We start from the raw sequence: 7,604 nt of genomic DNA on the forward strand, positions 1-7,604 counted from the left end.
CGTGACGAAAATTTTCTGCCATGAACCTCACTTTAATTACCTATATAACCCAAATAGGGCATCTCTATCTATTACCGTTTTCGAGATATGACTCAAAATCACTGGCGCATGACTGGGGAGTGCTAGAAAAAAATTTCACCTAAAACTGATTTAAATTATTTTTCTATTCATGCCTTTAGTTCCTTAATAGGGCCTTTCATAGGCCCACAATAAGCCAAAATCACTGTAGCATGAATTTGAGATGGGGAAAAAAATTCCACCTACCGTAAATCTGATTCAAATAATTTTTCTATTCATGCCATTAGATTCTTAATAAGATCTTCCAGAGGTCCGCAATCAGCCGCAATCAATGAGGAAAAAAGCATTAAACTAATTTTTCCAAACGCACCTATATATTTTTTCCTCAATATCTTCATTCTGAGTAGCATAACATTTCAAACTCACTGGAGCGTTACAGGGAGAGGGAAATCACAAATTTCCGGTGGTGAAATATTCATTTAATTATTTGTTTTGATATTCAAGCATCAGTTCCGAAAATTTCATCATCATCTCGAAATCCAATTTCGAGTGCTCCTAATCGGCAAAAAACAATAATAACCCCTTCAGTCACGCACATATATCCAATTCAGAAAAAAATTATTTTTTATTACAAATTGACTCATTTTTGGTCATCTTTGACAAAAATATTAAAAAAAAAAATTTTCTACCCCCCATATGCAAATTAGGGGATGTGTACAAATGTACACTTTGTGTCAAAGTCAAGCAAAAGTTGCTGAAAATTGAAAGAAATCAACAAATGAAAATTCATAAAAAAACATCGAGTTAATTTGCAATCGTCTTAAAATTGTCTTTTGTTGCACAAAAGTTGTGAAAACGACCAAAATAAATGATATCTTGATTGAAAAATCAAGTTTCTAGAGCACAGATCTGTTAAGATTTTTTTCAAATTTTTTCTTTTTAAATGTTCACTTGCTATGAAAACTCAAAAAGCAATTCTTCTCTTTTGTGAGGCACAAGAAGACGTTGCACTTGTTGCATTTAACTCTACTTCTTCCATTGCAACCCTCGTATTTGCATCTCTGGCCTAATCCATTGATGCAAGATGGAAAATGCATAAAACCATCATATCTAACATCTCCAACAGGTCGCTCTGATGATTTGCGCCTCTTAGCCAAATGTGGCACTTGTCTTTCTGTTTGAACTTGTTGTGAAGTACAACGCGGTCTTCCGACAGTGGGACTCTTCACCAATGCCGTGGTAAACACGTTAGCTTTGAGCAAAGCAAATGCAACCTCGCTTCTGTATTCCAGTAGGTCCATGATGCGTGACCTTGGAGTTCCATTTGCTCGTTCAATATCGCGATATTCTAGCCACGAGTTCGCTAGCGCAAAATCCATGAAGTGGAAAATTACTCTAACTGGCCACTTCTTTGTTTTAGCTTTGGTCCTGTACAGCGAAATGAGGAAATCTAGTTTATCGACTCCTTCCATATTATCGTTGTACACCTGAACACATTTTGGCCTTTCTACCATGATGTGTTCTTTTGTGCTGGCTCTCCACCGTCGCACCTGATCCTTTTCGTCAACGCCAGCAAAGCTTGAAGCAAGTGTTACAGCTCCATTATCCATCCAACGGACTACACAAATATCACCTTTGTCTGTTACCTTGTAATCGATTGCACCTCTTCCTTTCTTCTTGAGGTCTTTTTCAGATTTTAGTTCACACCCCATCAGTCGATTGCTTTTAACAACTCCAAGTGAATGAATGCCTCTTGATTTTAATTCTCTTATCAGTGGAATTCCGGTGAAATAATTGTCAAAACAAATTTTGTAGTTCTTTTGTTTTGGTATGTTCTCCACCAAGCGTAGAACCACAGATGCACCAAGACCAAGATGCTTAGTTTCATCCGGAATTCCTGTGCCGGCACCTTGATAAATTTCAAAATCGACTGCTCGCCCAGATTTACCACAAATAACAAAATTCTTGAGACCAACAGGATTGGGTTTACCTTTGACGAATTGTTTAGCAGGTACTCTACCAGTGAAAGGAATCATTTGCTCATCAACCGCATTGAATTCCTCACGAGGCAACTGGATGCAACGATTTCGAACTGCATTAATAACTGGCTTCACCTTCCAAAACTTACAATTTTCTCCAGTAGGAGGTTGTCTAGCCGCATTCACGTGTAAGCTATTACGAAGCAGAAAGTATCTATTAACGGGCATGGATTCAGCAATCTTGTCAACACGATTCACTTTTTGCCAATACATCCGAAGTCGTGGGAAACCCAAGTTAGCCATCACAATCGACGCCCCAAAAAAGCGACATATTTCGCCTGAATTGGTACCAAGAATTCTGCCCTTTGCTTGCAAGTGATAAATATTTGTTTGATCCGCAAAAAGTTGAAATAGTTCTGGTTGGAAGTAGTTGAAAAAATATTTTGCAGGTGTATCTAGAGGATCAGCAGCAATTGGCCTTTCTTGCCAGGTCAGAAATCCAGGTTGAAATGGATTTCTATCTGGCGAATGCCACTTTATTTTGAACTTTTTCTCCTGTTGCTTACTACTGTTTACAGCATCAGCTGGCTCCTCACTTTCTTCCACGTCTTCATTGCTGGTCGAAACTACCAGTCTGTTATTGATACTGTAGGAATTTGAATCGTATTCTTCTTCCATATCATCTTCGGATCCAGAAAGGTCAATGTCAGACTCATCTAGTCGATCTAACACCTCTTCTGCATTCAATATCTCCTGCCTCACTAAAACAAAACATATTTCATTGCCAGGGTTGGTATAACACTTGCTACTTTACAGCCTGGAAAAACATTTTAGCTTCAGTACTATTAAAGTATACCTTTGAAAATTAAAGCTTTTACTATTGCTATATACGCCTATTATCTCCCAATCACTGTTCTTTAAAACTGAGACCTTGATTTACATAACCCTAAGCTGTACTGCACTACCATAAAAATACCAAGTTAGGCTACAGTTTGGGATAATTTTAACATGAAATTTTCTGCTATAATCAATATAATAGAGAGACTTCCGATAACAGAACTTTCAATAACACTGCAACACATGATTGTGAACTTTCCTGGTAAAATTTAAGGCCCTAAAAACATATAAAACAAAGTGATTTATTTCATGAAAGTCTGTGCTTTTTTCTCATGTTAGTCACGAAAGGTACAATTGTACACACTAATTTTTAAAAAATTCTACCATCTACATATTAGCTCAACCGAAACCAAAAACTGGATAAACGTCACCCCAAGTAGTCCTAATTGCAGTCTAAACCTAATTTATTGGCTCTACACACAAGAAAATGGTAAAAAAATTACACCAACTTACCGCTTGTTGAGCATGCTTCAGCCATCGCAATTTTCACGCTGCCAGACGACTCACCACTAGGGGGAGACATAAAACCAAACTCATAGCGCGATAGAACCGAGAAAGCTCAATTGAACACACCGTGACTAATTTCGGTTAGGTGTATTACGTGTGCTATAGCGACCGCGGAAAGTCGCTGGTACAATTGTACACGCCGTGACCGAAGGGGATAATCAAATGAGCGTGGCTTCCCACACGTTTTCTCACCACTGAGGGGGCGGTTTCACTGCCCTCACCCCCAATACAACTTGGAAAAATTCCCAATACTCGGGCAAACGCTTTCCACTGTGCTTACGCACTTCCAGTGCTCTATGTTGCCTGACCGTCACGTTGTGTAAAGGAACTGAAACCTATGGACAGGGGGTATATTCATTTGGCTAACACAGATATTCCCCAAACTCGTAATATAATCTAAAAAAATCGGAATTTCAACCATGTACGTTATTTACGAGAGCAGAGGAGTAATATGTTCCTATACTTTTTGAAAAGTGAATTGGCAATATTTTAGGTAAACCACTGAGCCCCACAGGTTTGAGGATAGTGAAAGCAAGCCCATCAACAACAATTTCGCAAAATGATTCGTGTGCGTTAAGCCACCAAAATTGAAAATTGCGTTCCTTGTGGCGTTCGCTTTCGTTGCGATCTCATGGTCAAGCGAGGCCGGACGCTTTGGGTACCGGTAGTGTACTGTGACAGATTTCTCCTCTTTATTGGGTGTAGCCTACCCTAAAGTAACCCCTACAACAAACAAAGAGGAGACAAATGGAAGACAGTCGTCACACTTGGCGGATTAAAAACCGTGTTCTCACGAATAAAAAATGACACAACGAAATTTTTTTATGAGGAAATAAATAAAAGCTAGACTTCTAGCGACAACAGCAATCTTTAACGACTGAAAATTTCAAAGTAATTGGTTCAGTTGTTAATGAGGAAAGCGATTTTTTCACAACAACAAGAAGAATAAGAAAAACATAAAATAGGGACACGAAGACTATTAATCCTTGTCGTGTTCAAATTCTCTTCAAGAAACCTCAATCAGAAAGTGTCACCAGAACTGAAACTTCCTGGTTAGGCGCGGATGGGGTCTAGCTGTAGGTTCTTTGATTTGCCCCTTAACAAAAGGTTGGAATGTGGATTCTAGCACAAGTTTCACAATGGGTGTGGTTCACTGAAATTTTAATTCTGGAGAAATAGTGTCAATAATCAGTTGTGTGGTTCAATTCCAAACGAATCAAATAACTAGCCAGTACAATCCGGGTTTACATTTTTTATCCAAGTTTAGATCCCCCCCCCCCCCCCCCGTACAAGGTGTCACTGTATACAAGTAACCACTGAGATATGTAAAGGGCTACTGGTCTTGAATTGACTGAAATCTATTCAGCTCGGTATTTCCTACCAATTTATTACGCTCTGCGTAAATTCTTAATTGGAGTTACATTACTACGTCCAAGGTGAGATAGCAATGCTCAAATGTAAAGACACGATTCAGGATGCCGATGATTCAGCGGTGGCCTTGAAATAGAACAAGACAACGTTGAGTAAAAAAGGCGATATCGACACAATACTTGATTGTCATGATATAACCCCAGGGGTGTATAGTTTATGGCCCATCTGCGTGTTCCTCATCAGTACTATTTCACATATTTATCTGAGTAAACCCCAACTTAACTTCTTCAAGGGTCAAATATTCACACAATAGATTATAATGCCAAATGGCCGTATAATGCAACTTATACGATTCAATTGAAATGAAACAAATACAGATATAATGAAAACGGTTCCATTACATTTGAACCCACGTACATTTGAACCCATGACAATTGCACCTGTATGCTATTGCACCTATGGAATTTTTTTTGTTTTTCGGATAGTTGAACCCATACTAACCCTAACCCATGGGTTTTAGCACCCGCATATAGATTAAACCCGTGGATATACACATGGGTTCAAATGTACGGTCACCAATGAAAACACACCTGAAACATTATACAAGTTATACAATTGAGATCCAAATCAGTAATGCACACACGAAACATCAAAAACAGTATCATTCTGAACTCTCGAACGAAACAAGGACAAAATGCGACGCTTACTTGTGCCTTTTCTTCCGAACGAGGCTGGATAAAAACAGCCACCGATATCTAACAATATTTTAAAGAATCTCTCTACAAATTTACTTCGCTGTCAAAGTTATTCAAGATATACATACAATTGCGCGTTTTCATTTGCCTCGGTCTCGGTTGGTTCATTCGGCGAAAGGAATATTGTTAAACAAGTCAGGAATAGTCCGTTTTCAGTAAATCGTTCGTGAATGGAGTAAAATAGTGTTGGAAAACGCGCAAGAATTAATGTCTCACTGCAAATGCCTGTCTACGCTTGCGGAACGAAAACACGTCAACAATTTTCTCAGCTTGTCGTATATAATTCACCGTTATGGAAACAGGCATTCAACATGGTATTAACGAAAAACAATAAAATCGGCACTCCAGAAGTGTGTGTACCAATATAGAGGTAACTAATTTTGTTCTACTTTGAATCAAGTTGTGTAAAGGGACTAAATCTGTGGACAGGGGGTATATTTACTTGGCTAACCCAAACAGTCTCCAAACTCGTAATCGAACTAGAATAAGGAAAATCGGAATAAAATTATGGCCTAACCCTAACCTGGTACGTACACATACTACGGGAGTACCATAAAATCCAGAATAGCCATTTCTCATTAACTACAAGTTATTCACGCAAGAACGTAAAGCTTGGCCAAGTTTTTCACATGTAAAATGTATTGAAACCCGTCTGAATTTATGATAAAACAACACTTTTGTATAATGAAGGCTATCAATAGACAAATCACAATAATAGTCAACAATTCGACGATATCAAGATATTACGACGATATTACAAAAAAAATGTGCTTTTCAAAGCTGATTTATCGCCATAGTTTGAAGCAAAATTCATCAAAGTATTTTAATAAAGGCACAGGAGTTTAAAATTTAAAAAGATATGTTTATATATATATATATATATATTTCATTTTCTCAAAACAGCTTTTTCTAGTTTTTTTTCCACTTCGGGTTATGCCTTCGAATTGTGGGTTACGATTGATTACCCAATGACCTATACGTTGGGCTAACTAAGTTGAATGTCTTTTGTTAAATGTTCGAGCCAAAAGATTCGGTTTCTCCCCATAATTTACATCTCAGCATTTACACCCTTATTTATAAAAATAAATATTTAATCGGCACAGTAAAACCATCGTGGATCATGTCACATTTTTCTGAAATTGAGTTTTTTGATTTTCTTTCATCATGGACCAGGCGCCATTTTTTAGTTTGTTCTTCAAAGCTGTACCTGTTTTAGTTTTGATTTGGAGTTGTGCCCTATGTATGTATTTAGGTTTGTCTGTAAAGATTAGAAGTATACAGAATGCAACTTTCTCAAAACTCTAAAATGTGACGTAAGCTAACGTTGCTTCAGTGCGGCAAATACATTGTGACAACAATGTTTGGTCATTATGAGATCTCTCAGTCGAAGTTAGGTCGCAAGGTTTCCTCTAAAGTACGCAACTGCAGTCCCACCAGACCATTTGCGCAGTGAAGTCTCATTCTCGCGCACTTGCAATATCACGCTCGGCGTATTTTTTAACGCCTAGAGTTAGAATGCTTGTTCCATGTTTTAAGTGTATTTTGATTGTTACTGTTCATTGTTATATGACACGCACGTTCTAATATTATGTTATATTTATACTATTGTATTTTTTTACAAAAGTCAGAGTTTTTCACAGTCCGTAAATCGTTTAGAAATCTTCTCTCTCAGCCTAAAATATTCATGCTCACTCAAAAAATTATACGACATGATAAATCCAAAATGTATAGGCTTGTGGTCCGAGATATGATGAATGCACATGCAAAGTTTGGAGCAGATTCAACCTCGCCTCCGTGATATATCGCGTGTATCCAACAGACAAACAAACAGACATATATATATATATACCTATCAACATAGCCTACTTACCGATCAAGATCGATAAGTAACATACAGACAAAATACCTACTTCCCGATCGAGGTCGATAAGTAACAATAGAGCAGTCTTGATTCTAGTCTTTCGATACCAAGAATTTTTGGCTTATTATATGTTGGCAACTTGGCATATTATGGGAGCATTTTCATTAGCCTCGGCCCGCACATACTTTACCCATGCGCCGAAGTGATAAAAAGTAT

This window comes from Styela clava, chromosome 13 (genome assembly GCF_964204865.1).
Source record: "Styela clava chromosome 13, kaStyClav1.hap1.2, whole genome shotgun sequence".
In the NCBI taxonomy this organism is placed as follows: domain Eukaryota; kingdom Metazoa; phylum Chordata; class Ascidiacea; order Stolidobranchia; family Styelidae; genus Styela; species Styela clava.